The sequence below is a fragment of the Neofelis nebulosa genome, chromosome 10, assembly GCF_028018385.1.
Source record: "Neofelis nebulosa isolate mNeoNeb1 chromosome 10, mNeoNeb1.pri, whole genome shotgun sequence".
Lineage (NCBI taxonomy): Eukaryota > Metazoa > Chordata > Mammalia > Carnivora > Felidae > Neofelis > Neofelis nebulosa.
The window spans coordinates 93,334,994-93,347,933 of NC_080791.1; the positions used below are offsets into that span (position 1 = coordinate 93,334,994).

The window sequence follows — 12,940 nt, forward strand, 5'->3', positions numbered from 1 at the left end:
TAAGGCCACCTAAAAACACTCGTGTAGTTTACCTGACGTGATCTCAAATGGTTGACATAGTTCAACTATCCAGAGTTGTGCCTTAGCAGCTGCCCTCAACCAAACTAGAGCCTGAAAAACTACTACAACAGACTGGCAAAGCTAAGGACACAGAAAAAAAATTAAAAAACAAGTGAGGTTTAATGGAAAGAGTTACAGCTCTTGGTGTTTTGATTGCTTTACACTTAAAGAAACCAAGTTTAAGTGGTGTTTTGTTGTTGTCCTTGTTGTTGTCGTTGTTGTTTATATGAAGTAGACTCATGTGAGAGGCAGCCTAGCAGAACAGAAAAAGCACAGGGCTGACCAAACTTTCAAAACAGCTGTGTCATTCATCAGCTCTGTGGCATGGATATGTCAACTGAGCCTACTGAAACTTTGCTTTCCTCAAGTCTAAAAAAAAAAAACAAAAAACAAACAAAAAAAACATGCCTATTTGCTTGTGGATCCATGTCATTACAGAGGTGAAGCATTTAGAACAGTGCTTACACATAACAATAGACCAACAAGTGTCAACTATTACTGTCATTTTTTGCATTTTATTATTATTATTATTATTATTATTACTACTACTATAGTAATTTTTGCAAGGGTACAATGAGATAAAACATGAAAAATAACCCACTACCATTTCTACTATATAAAAGGTGGTCAATAAATTGGTGTCTTCTTCACTATTGTAAATCTCTAGGTCCTACCTATTCTACCAGCATTTTGCTCTCCAACAGCTCTTATGAGAAGCATTTGGACTTGCTTAGAGTCTCAATTCAAGCAGGCTACTATGTAAGTATAAGTAAAGTATCCACAGTGTGCACAATACAGTACACACAGTGTGAGGACCACAGATAATAATTCCCAGTCCTTGAACTCGGTGAGCAGTCCTGTCTTTAAATGGATCACCTTAACAAATATTTGTATCCAAAGCCCAGTAAGTATTTCTTCCACCTTGCCTTATATTAAGGAGCAAAGGACATTGTGCCGTATTACATGGATTAGTATCTCTGGGTAGGCAGAACGGAGAGTTTGGGCATGGACTATGTCACTGCTGCGATCTTTGTAGTGACCAATTAAATGAAATCAAAGCTGGATAGAAGCACACCCTTGGCTGGTGCAGGTGACCAGGAACATGGGTGTTTGAGGCGGTTTAAAGAACCTCTACCAATGAACTGTTCTTGCCTGAAGAGGAGTCTTTTGTTTTTGTTTTTGTTTCCACACTTCCAGAAAAGCTTGTAAACTCCCATTCAAAAACAAAAACGTGTTCCTAAGAGATGAAAGGGGCAAGGCAGAAACAGCATGAAGGCAGATGAAGTTGTTCCTCTGAAAAATTGATGGCTACAGCCAGATGATTTGCTGGAAGAACAAAACTCCTTAGGTGGTTATTAAAACTTCAATACCTATACACAGTGTAGGATTACAGACAAGTATGAACAAAAGTAACCCTTGTAGCAAGTTACTGTCTGAAGCGTAACAACTCATCCTTCCCACTCTCCACCATTAGACCTATGGTATTTATCTGTGATTATCTCTCCAGCACCTAATTCCCCTTGTCTCTTGATAACTTCTGAATTCCATTTGGACATGTATTTGACTGTCAGTTCCATTCCCTTGAGGCCAATCATGAGTCAGTGAGTGGGCATATAACCTAAAAGTCCGGTTAGATTAGATCTTAGGATGCTCTTTGGAAATGGTAGGACAAACTTGTGAATCTTTCTTTGGTGGATGAATTAGAGGATGCAAAACAACAGTCTGAGGATGAAAATGGTCCATGGAAGAAGGCTGAGCTACAAGAATTACACAGAAAATAGAGCAGGGGCTCCTATGACATGGTTAGCATCTGGATCAAACCATGCCTGAACTCTATGTACCACAGTACTTTTCAATTGTGTGTGCCAATAAATTCTCTTTTTTTCTTAACTAAGCTAGTGTTATTTTTTCTTATTTCCAATCTAAGGCATCATAACTGATGTAAAACCCAAGAGACTGACCCCACAAAAACAAACCAAAAATACCCTAATACGGATGGATGGAAACCATCTATACAGAACAAATGCAACAAAAATTTATTTCAATGATTCTATCTTTTCTGCTTTCCAAGCTGTCAGTTATACCCAAAATATCAGAAACTTCACAATTTCAAATTCAGAAACTCATCTTCAAAAATGACTTTTCCTTTTTCACTAAACTATCAGCCCTTAATTATTTTTAATTTTGTTCTGCCTGAGGCACATGCCTTGTGACTATTTCATAACACTGTTATATGAAAACACTGTTCATATTTTCACAAACAAAGGCTTGAATGTTTTTCATGTGCAAACATTCTGCTTAAAGTTTTACACACATTACCTCAAGTATAATTCGTAAGTCTGCACTGTATTTATTCCCATGTTGCAGATGAGAAAGGTGAGGTTCAAAAGAGTAAGTAAATCACCCAAAGTCACGGATCTAAGAAGTGAGAAGGCTCAGTTTCATTTGGCTCCCATGTCTATGCTTTTACGTCAACTATCTTGTAGGATCATCATATGTCCCAAATAAGAGATATGCAGAGTGCCTGACAGGTAGCTAGTACTCGGCCTATGGCAGCTCTTAGCGTTACTGATGGAGCTATGCTTTGGCAGATAAAAAGGGATTCTAAAATCTCTAGTATACGAATCTGAGAAAAAGCAAAAAAGTATCCAATAACACAAAGGTCCCTCATGACTTATTTGGTTCTGAACTACCCATCTTCCATTTCAGGTGAGTATCCGGGCATATTTGCAGGGTAGCCGACAAACAGCTTTCACGGGGAAAAGAGAGGGAACTTCTGGGTGTCAGCACCCACTGGCTGCCTCAAACCTATCGGTGATACTCAAATCCTTCCTATTTCCTCACTGCAAACATCTAGGGGATGTGTTGAGCCTCATCCCCGGCCAGACTGAAAGGCCCAGAGGCGCCTCACAATGAACAGTGCACAGAGAGCGATGGGACTGGAGCCTTTAATACAGACAGAGCCTCTGTCCCTTCTTGGCCGCAGCGAACAGCAGCAGGGTAGGACGTGAAGTGATGGCGCTGTGCCGGCAAAGCACTTTGGCACATGCCAGGATATGAAAGGCTCTAATGAGACCCATTTCACAATTCACTGGCCACGTGCATTAAGCAGGCAAAGATTTCTTCCTAACATTCCTGCAATCTATCCTATGGCCCAGGTCTGCATGCGACAGGGTTCACCCCCACCCTACCCCCACTAAACCAGATCTCTCACTGTCCCCTCACTTCACTTTCTTTGGCAGTAAAAGAAGCCAGTGGAGAGGCAGCAACCTAGCTTTAAAGAGACAGGAGGCGTTTCCAACTGCAGATCTCTCCTGGGGTCTACGAGAACCTTCCACAGACTGGCAGTGCATGCTAATCCCTCCACTGGTTAAGAGACTGGGCTCCTTCATAGTAAAGTCATTGTTCTTTCTAATTGTCAGGGACTGCTGCTCTGCACTTGCCTGGAGCCATCCAATTAACATATCACCACAACACCAACCATTATAATATGTTCTATGTCCTACCAACAAGGGAAAGCCCCAACCCTGCTTCCATCCACAGCTTCTATCTAATTAGGTCTTTAATGTGTAAACAGACAGGGAAAACAGAAACGCGGATAGAAGGCTGTATGTCTGACTCACTTTCTGCCTAAAACCAACCTCATGGAGTTGGAATATTTCTGTTGTTAATGGGGAGTGAGTTAAGAAAGTGAGAACAAAAGAAGGGACGGAGAGAGGAGGGAAAGAAGGGGGAGGTAAGGACTAAGGACTAAGAGAGACAGGGAGGGATGAAGCGAGGATGAGAAGGAGAGGGGAAGGCTGTTTGCTGCTTTGGGGAATTGAAAAAAAAACATGTAACTTCTGCTGGAAACTATTGCCATAGCAACGTGCAAACAATACAGAGAAAGCCTTTATAGTTCCATTCTTGCCTTCCTGAACACCACTGTGTAGATGTTAACTCTTTTAGGGTGGCTTCTGACTTTCTGCCTTTTCAGTTAGAAGAAAGCAGTCCCCTGGCTCATTCCCCATAATGCATTTGAATTCATTCAGCCACACACATCTCTGGTCCCTTCTCAGGTGAGTCTCTCTAGAGACCAGCTAACTACACTATCAGCATTCTCTCTGCCCAGATCAGAACAGCCAGGCTCATGGTAATCTCAATCTGTCAGTCGAACACCTCCCCGGCTCCCCCATTCCCCTCATTCCCATGTAAGGCTGTAAAATCAGCACAATATGAGATCTGGCTCAGATTCAACTGTCAACCGTTCAATTGTAAATCATTGCATTTTAAACCATTCGTGTCTACATTTTGAAATGTCACGCACCTTTTTAAAAACCTCTGCATACTTAGTTACTAAAGTTCTCACCATCATAATTAGGTCACCGGTTCAAGAAAACCTGTCTACTGTCCTGAGAATAGTACTACAATTCTTAGGCTCAAAAAACTATAAAATGATCAGCAGTTATCAACAACAGCACACCTTTTTAAACATCACAAATCAATCAATCAACTTGTTCTAGGAAGGACCACATCACAATAACAGATGACTGTAATAACAGGAGGACAGTATTAGTCATAAGAAAAAGACCTTATTTACTATTTTTTTAATCTGTGAAACCAATCCCCATCCCAGATACCCACCTTAGCAACAAACACAGGAATATCATTGAATGGCTACATTCTCCCACATCCCGTAAGTGACTTGGCCAAAACTGATTGGATAAAACAAATGGACCTCTCCAAGAAAACAGTGTTGTCTCAGCAGTTTGTAATTTGGCAAGAAGCAGAGACCAAACTTAGCATTTGCTCTTCTAAAGGAAACTTCCCTTGCACACCACCCCTTCTCCCGCCACCACGCATACCAGATCCCGATGCTTTATCACAAAGGATGGAGTTACTAGGCAGAGGGTATTGCTTTGGAAGTTCTGGGACCAAAATCTTGTTGAGAGGATTCAAAGGTATAGCTAGATTTAAAAAGCACTGTGAAGCACTGGTATTAATGCTCTCTTATTTACTACTATTAGAAATTAATAATGGTAATCCCTAAACTGGAAAAAAGAACTACAACTAAAAGAAAACTTTAAAAAAAAAGTCTAAAGGAAAAAGAAATGATCGAATTCAACAAATTCAAGACATTGATTTACATTCAAACATTGAAGAATAAAATAAAGCCATAATCAGTGTCTTACCATTTAGCACCTTATTTTTTTCATCTAATCCAGGTCTTCTGTTTCTTATGAAGGGAGGAAGTGTCCTTCTGAAACATGATGCTGGAACATCTTCTGAGATATACCAGGCTCCATAAAGTCAGCTGTTTCCATGGTGTAAAAGGTGACTACAACCCACCAAATGTTATAATCCAGGCATTTTCACTAAAGAGACCATCTTTTTTCATCCTCCCACTGCATGAGTCCATATTTGGGCAATACGCAAAATTAAAAGGCATAGTCTCTTTCCAATAGTCACTCATGAGTAAAAGGGCCACTTCATATAACTGCACAGGTTGTACAAAATGTCCAACTGCAAGGAACACCTTCCTTTTCATAAACAATATGCTTTGTGAACAGTGCCACCGAAGAGTCTGCATGGCAAAGCCTGTAGTGAGCCTATTGGCACCTATAAATTAGAGCGTAAAATTCACACTAAAATATATTTATAGAACTATTTTCACAACGGCTATCCTCAAAGACAGCTATCACCAATATTGCAAAAAGCCAACTAGAAATCATGCAGGTACTCCTACAATTGCATATGGTAATTAAAACCCCTTTCCTTTTGGCTCAGTTAATGGCTCAGTCATGGCAACAATGCTTACCTGGGTTAGTTCTAGAGGGATGACTGGCAAGTATATGTTTTCAATTAGGGAAAATGGAGAAACAAATTGCAAAGTAGTTCTGACACATTGGGTCCCTAAATGAAAAAATATTTAAAGGTGATTCCGATGGTGAAAATATTGGAAAAATGATGGCCTACACCATAAACTGAATTGAAGGAACTTCTTCACTCTAAAAATGTGTTAGATCATTAGATCAGTCCACTCATTTGTTGGTGCTACCAAACTCATTGAGAACTCCTGTCCATTATGTTAGTTAGATACGGGATATGACAAGGTGAGTAAGATGAGGCCCATATCCTAAAAGAGGTCACAGTCTTGTAGGTTTTAGCCAAATAAATAGGTGTTATAACAGTAATAAAAGCTATTATAGATTTATTATTATTAATTATTATTATTATTAAAGTAATCTCTACACCCAACGTGGGACTCAAATTCACGACCCTTAGATCAAGAGTTGCATGCTCTATGTACTGAGCCAGCCAGGTGCCCCTAAAGCTATTACAGATCTCTGAACAAAATGCTGGTGTATAGAGAGGATAGGGGGACTCTGCGGGTCTGGGGACACCAGGAGAGGTTTTTTCCAGAGGAGATAATTTGCTGTGAGATTTGAAGTATGAGTATATCTTAGGCACGTGGATGAGGTCTCACGAAGTTTGAGCCAAAACTAGCCTAGGGTATCTCCAGAAGAATAAAATACTCAGTAGATTAGGCAGGCAAGGTAGTTCCTATTGCTATGAATAGGCTGGCCAGATTCTATTATCAAGAGAAGAATTTTGATTTTATCCTGTAAATGTATTTATAGAATATAGAGAATGGGATGTCCAGATTTATTTCTTAGGATGATCCTTTTAAAGAAAGAATGAATAATGGACTACACTGAAGAAGAGCTGGCGTCATCAGAAGACATCTAGGAGAGAAACAATGGAATCCAGGCAGGGGGACAAAAGAGCTGAGTTTAAGACAGAGAGTAGATTGATGATTGATTTGATGAGTCACTGGATATGAAGGAGGTAAAAGAGGTATTGATATCATTTGTAACTGAAAATATATAGGCTTCCGGAGGGCAAACAATCAGTTACAGTTGGGGTATTAACTTTGTAAGGTCTACAGCAGACCAGATAAGTGAATAGGAGCTTGCTGGCAGTGGAGACTTAGGAGCCACAAGGGGGGCTAAGGCCAAGGATTTAGTGTCATCTCTTAAAATTAAAATAAGCCCAGGTGACATCTCCTAAGAATGCAGAGAGAGGAAGAGACAGACAGACAGACAGGCAGAGAGAACAGAATAGAGTAGAGTAGAGTAGAGTAGAGTAGAATAGATTCAAAGGAGGAAGCCTTCAACAGGAAGGCTGGAGGAGGGTGAAGTGAAATTAATAAAGGAAGGGATAGCGAGCAGCACCTTAAACTTCTGGAGGGGTTTCAGAAAGCCAGAGGTAGTAATGGCATCGACAGCTACAGACAGATCAATTATGATGAGACCTGAGATCAGGCATTGGGTGCCTCCCATTAGGAGCATCTCTGGTTTGTATGATATTGTAACTAAACACCAAACTTAATATTAACATTGACCTCATTTCCCATACAGCTTTGAACTTCCAGATACTCTCAGGGCAATTTGCAAAGCCGTTCTATTAGTATGTTGAGTGAGGCAGGGCAATTTTCCCCAAGTGTTTCTTACTTGTCCCTTTCTCACTTAGGGACACACTTGGACATTATTGAAGACTGATAACAATATGCAAGGTATGTGACCTGAGCATGTTGGTATAACCTTTGTTTCAAGAAACAGGGAAAACGAAGACTGTAGCCATCTCAATCTCAATTAAAATATTCAGACTGAGTACTAGGCTAGATGATGGTCAGCTGGCAAGTTTATTTGTCACCAAGTCAGCAAGCCTGAATTTACTGATTCTCAGGTTCTAAAGCCAGAAGAAACATAGCTTCTACTTCCAGCTGCATTCATTAGTTGCTGTATAACCTTAGACAAATTATTTAGCCTCTTTGTGTTTCAGTTCTCTAGATGAGAATTAAGCAGAAAGCTGTATAATTTCGACACAGTGCCTGGTGCATACCAAATGCTCAATAAATGGTAGTTCCCATTGCTATCAGGAAATTATCCTCATGATCTCCATAAGTGTTAAAAGCTTCCTTCCGTGAGCATAGAAATGTACCATCAGCTGATGCCAAGGTTGAAATAAAAGTTTATTCATCTTACATAAGTTTTTTCATCATTTTTAGACTTCATTATAAAAATGACTGACATTGGGGCGCCTGGGTGGCGCAGTCGGTTAAGCGGCCGACTTCAGCCAGGTCACGATCTCGCGGTCCGTGAGTTCGAGCCCCGCGTCGGGCTCTGGGCTGATGGCTCGGAGCCTGGAGCCTGTTTCCGATTCTGTGTCTCCCTCTCTCTCTGCCCCTCCCCCGTTCATGCTCTGTCTCTCTCTGTCCCAAAAATAAATAAAAAACGTTGAAAAAAAAATGACTGACATTAGCAGCATTATCAAAAGTAATATTACCAACTTTGATGGTAAGTTGGCAAAATCTTTCATTTACATATTCAGTATAAATATAAAGCAAAACACTCAAGAGACTTTCAGTTAAACGTTCCCGTTTCTGTGAAAAATAACCAAAGATTTCAATGAAAAGAAAGTGAGCTAGCATTTATTGTGAACTGATCATGTGCCAAATGCACAGACATCTCAATGCTCCCAAAATAACTGCAAAAAAAAATTATCTCTATTCTTACAGTTGAGGAAACTGAGGCCTAGAAAGGTTAATTTCTACTTAGGATCCACCAGCTAACAAGTGTGAAACAAATTTGGAATTCAGTGTCCATCTATTCCAAATCCCATTATATTTCCCCTACAAACACTTTAGAGATTTCCTTCCCCTTTTTATCCTACGTGTCTACCATTATAACATTCATTTTGCTTTCCTCTTAGAATACTATACTCTACATTTTAACAACTAGTATCCCAAGATCAGGGATTAATATTTTCAGTTTCTAGAAATCCTGAATTCCTAGGTAGTCAATTATAAATTCAGAATCCAAAAATCTTAGCTTGAAGAAACCTTAGTTTTTACATTTAATAGAGGAGAATAGAAACCTGACCTAAACGAGGTAAAATGACTCAAACAAATTGTTACAGTCCCTTACTGATAGCATCAAGAGTAGGAAAAATACACTGTATCACCCAACTTTCGGACCTCAAGATTTCCAACATAAGGGAGTCACTCAATAGATGCTTAATCTGTGTGTATGTGTGGGTACAGATATCACCACACACACACACACACACACACGCATGCACACACACACAGAGTCCGTATAGCCATTGGCATTTCTCATTAAGCCTCCCTAGATTCCTGAAAGCCAGGTTTCATGTTGGTAGGCAGGTGCGAGCACACAGATACACATGCTTTTGAGTTTTTTGGAGGGGATGTCTCAAACCAAATTCAATTAGCCATTCAAAGACTATCTACCGCATGGACACTGTTTGTCAGACACTCTTCTGAGATGCTGAAAACATGCCAGAAAACAAATACAACCCTCGCCGTCAGAGAGCATTACAAGCACACTGTCTCAGCCACAGGATCTGCCCGCCCAAATTTCAACTGTCAAATTTACATCTCTCCAGAGGAATCCTTTTGAAGAAACAGTAAGAGGCAAGAGAGTCTTGATCTCCCTGGAGACTCCTCCAAGACACCATTTATAAATCATTAATTTTTTATGTCTGTGTGACAAAGTACTTGGCAATCTAAACAAAGTTTACGTGGACACAGAGTATGTTTTCCATAATTCACAAGGTATGCTTCAGTCGTTTCCTGAGGGAATGACACTCACTAAAGCACTCCCAAATACACTTTAAAAGCGTGTTATCTTACCAAAACAAAACAAATGAGCAAAGGGGAGGAGGGGGAGAGAGAGGAGGAGGAGAGGGAAACCAAGAAACAAGACTCTCAACTATAGAGAACAAACTGACAGTTACCAGAAGGAAGGAGGCTGAGGGGGTGGGTGAAATAGGTGATGGGGATTAAGGAAGGCACTTGTCAGGATGAGGACCTGGAGATTCAAATAAAAACTTAGAAGAAAAAAAGTGTAGGATCTCGCCAAAAATAGTTGTACCCATTTGTGTTACTCTGACCCTATTAATGTATTTCTCCTTTTTAAAATCTATACCAACATGAATTTAGGTTAACTGCTTCCCTCAAACAAGACAATATCAGGGTTTTTTTTTTTTTTTTTGTAAACTATGCATGAAACTGAAATCATAGATGCTCAATTTAAATGTGCACTTATTAAATGCCTACTGTACATAACATACGTGATCTGATTTCATCCTCATGGCAGTCAGTTCTATACGGGTGTTATTACCTCTAGTTTACAGATGAGCAAACAGACTCTGAGAGGTTAGATAGTGCATGTAACACTCATGACCCAGTGGAAAGCTGAATATTCAAATTCACTTATGACACCAGAGTCCACATTTCACCTTTAAGAAGCACCCAAAAAAGTAAAATTTATGAAATGGTAAGAACTTCCACTGAAGTGAAAATGATTAGCTTTAAGATGCTTTTCCAAAATTAACACAGATTTCAAACCGCTTTCCTAATTGGAAAGAAAACAGTATAGAATTCCAGTGGGCAATTCCTCAGCCTGACTTTCCCGTTATCACCCACAGATAAGATATCAAGAATAACAATAATTAAAACAGTAGGACTCCTTTTCCCCTGGAGAACAGGTCTCTGGAAACATGTTGACAAAAAGGACACAGCACAGGGCTGCTGTTGTAGACAATGAAATTATGAGCAATGACCGTGACTGGCTGCCTCAGAAAACCACTGGTAAGTTGATGTTGGAAGATTTGAACACACAAAGTAGAAGACAAGCATGTCTACATGGACTCTTGATTTCATTCCCCTGTGCAGGCCCTTATCCTATCACAAAGTGAAGATTTTTAACTAACATAGAATTCATTATAATTAGGAAGGCTATGCATTCAAATTGTGGACTTGGGGGCCTTAATATTAATGGAATTTTATACTAGCTACTTTAAGTTATATAATTGTCTAGAAACCTGTCTTTACTTTGAGCATTCCAGAGGCAGACAATGTAATTTATAGCTAAAATTATACATTTAATATACAAGAGCTATCACATGCAACTTTTAGACCGAAAGCATACACAACAGCATTATTTTTTGCTAAAATCTCTCTCAAGTATTATTTTTGCTGAGATTTATTTTTCTGTAACTTAAGGAGAAAATCTTGATTTTCAGCTTCGGGCTTGAAGCAGCATTTCCTATCTAAAGTGATCTAGTACAGTCAATCTGTCCTGATAAGACATCAAAAGAAGAATCTGGCAACTCCTGTAAGGTCAGTTGCGCATTCCCTAGTTCTCAAGTGTAGCCACTAGAACTGGTAAAGTGCTCGGCCAGCCTCTATTAATTCCCCAGCAAGTTAATCCAAATTAATCCAAGAACAACCATAACTAACAGCCTTCCTCAGAGGGTCTGTTGTGCTTGGGGCTTTGCATAACATTACTTTCAAGTCACAAAGCAATTCTAACTTGCTGACATTATCATCCCCACCATACAGATGAGAACATTGAGGGTCAAAGAAATTAAAGATATTGCCCAAAGGGCACAGTGATTAAGTCAGAGAGGGGAAGATATTTGAAAAGGCAACCTCAAAACTTGCAAAATCCGGTAGTGTTATGGGCCTGTGGCCCTCAGCAGAATCCCAGTATACAAGTATCTACTCAGGAATGTTATTCAGTGGGTACGACCCTCAGCCCTGAGATAAGCTGCAGTGAGGTAACTTTCCTAGTCTAACATGGTCGAAATTCTTCCATCAGCCCACGAGCAAGTTGCCTAAAGTATTAGGTCAACTCTGAACGCCAAAAGAAAGGGGCTAACCCCCAAGCTGGCATGTCCCTAACTATAATGCTGGTGAAGTGACTCACCGGCATGGAAAATGATGACACCCTTAGATGCTCCATCATCTCTAGATCTGAAGAACACGTTTAAGTGGAGGTGAGTGGGAGAACACGTTTCAGCCCACGACTTTAAACATATCTATACCCCTTTTCTCTCTCCGTCTGCCCTCCCCCACCATCCCCTTCTTTTCTCCCCTCTCTTTACAGAAAAGTTTGCAGGTGTGGAGGGTACAGAGAGGAGCTGACAAGGTTTAGGAGAGGGACACACTCTGAGATCTAATTGGAGTAGCAGTGAAGAAATTCTGAATTCCAGAAAAGAGAGAGAGGAAAGAAATAGAGAGGAAGGAAGGAAGGAAGGAAGGAAGGAAGGAAGGAAGGAAGGAAGGGAGGGAGGGAGGGAGACCTCCATTGATGGGCAGAGCCAGGCTGATTGCATGACTGGATGGGTTTCCCACATGAAGCCCAGAGCTGAGCTGTCCAGTAAAAACAATCAAAGTTCACTTTTTTTTTCCTTTTTCTCTTTTGTCACCTGTGCTAAGTTGCAACTGAGCAGAAACTTGAGATAACTTGAGTAAATCTATGATCACAAGTGGTGACTTCATTGTGGTCACGTAAAAACAAAACAAACGAGCAAACAAAACCTTGCAGAAAACCTTGCAGAAAACCTGCAAGGAATTTTAAGATATGCTGAAACCTACAAGGACTCAGAGGAGAAAAAGAAAATCCTGCACGATTATTTTCATAGGTTGGTAAATTTATTGCCCGATCTGTGTCCCAACAGGAAACATGTGCCCAGAAAAATAAATTAAAGAAGTGCTCAGCTGTAGGCTAGTTTAGTTAAGGAGTAATGAAAAGGATAAGAATAGATTATGTGAGTGTAGGAACAGACTCAGATGCTTTTAGCAGGGTGTTTCTGGTTTCTGTTATGATCTCTCTAATATAAATCTAACTCCATGGTTCTTAATGACTCTCCAGGGACCACCACTCACCAGATTAAATGTGCCTAACACCAAGAAGGGACCCAGGAGATTTCTGCCTCTTATCTCCTTTGGGATATACCAGAGTTGAGGATCTTTTTTTTTTTTAGTAGTATTAAAACTAGGGTTATCTGAGCTCTGCTATTAAAAAAA

At 40.1% G+C, this 12,940-nt stretch overlaps 1 protein-coding gene across 11 annotated transcripts in view; it reads right to left on the reverse strand.

Moving 5' to 3' along the window:
- Nucleotides 1-12,940, reverse strand: part of LRRC4C (leucine rich repeat containing 4C) — a 1,203,118-nt gene that overhangs the window by 151,079 nt on the left and 1,039,099 nt on the right. The window contains exon 1 of one of the 11 annotated variants that reach the window (XM_058688701.1): nt 5,232-5,398. The exons of the other annotated variants lie outside the window; for them this stretch is intronic. The gene's annotated coding sequence lies outside the window, so the exon portion shown is untranslated. Of the gene's footprint in view, nt 1-5,231; nt 5,399-12,940 lie in introns of those variants that run through there. 11 annotated transcript variants of the gene reach the window in all.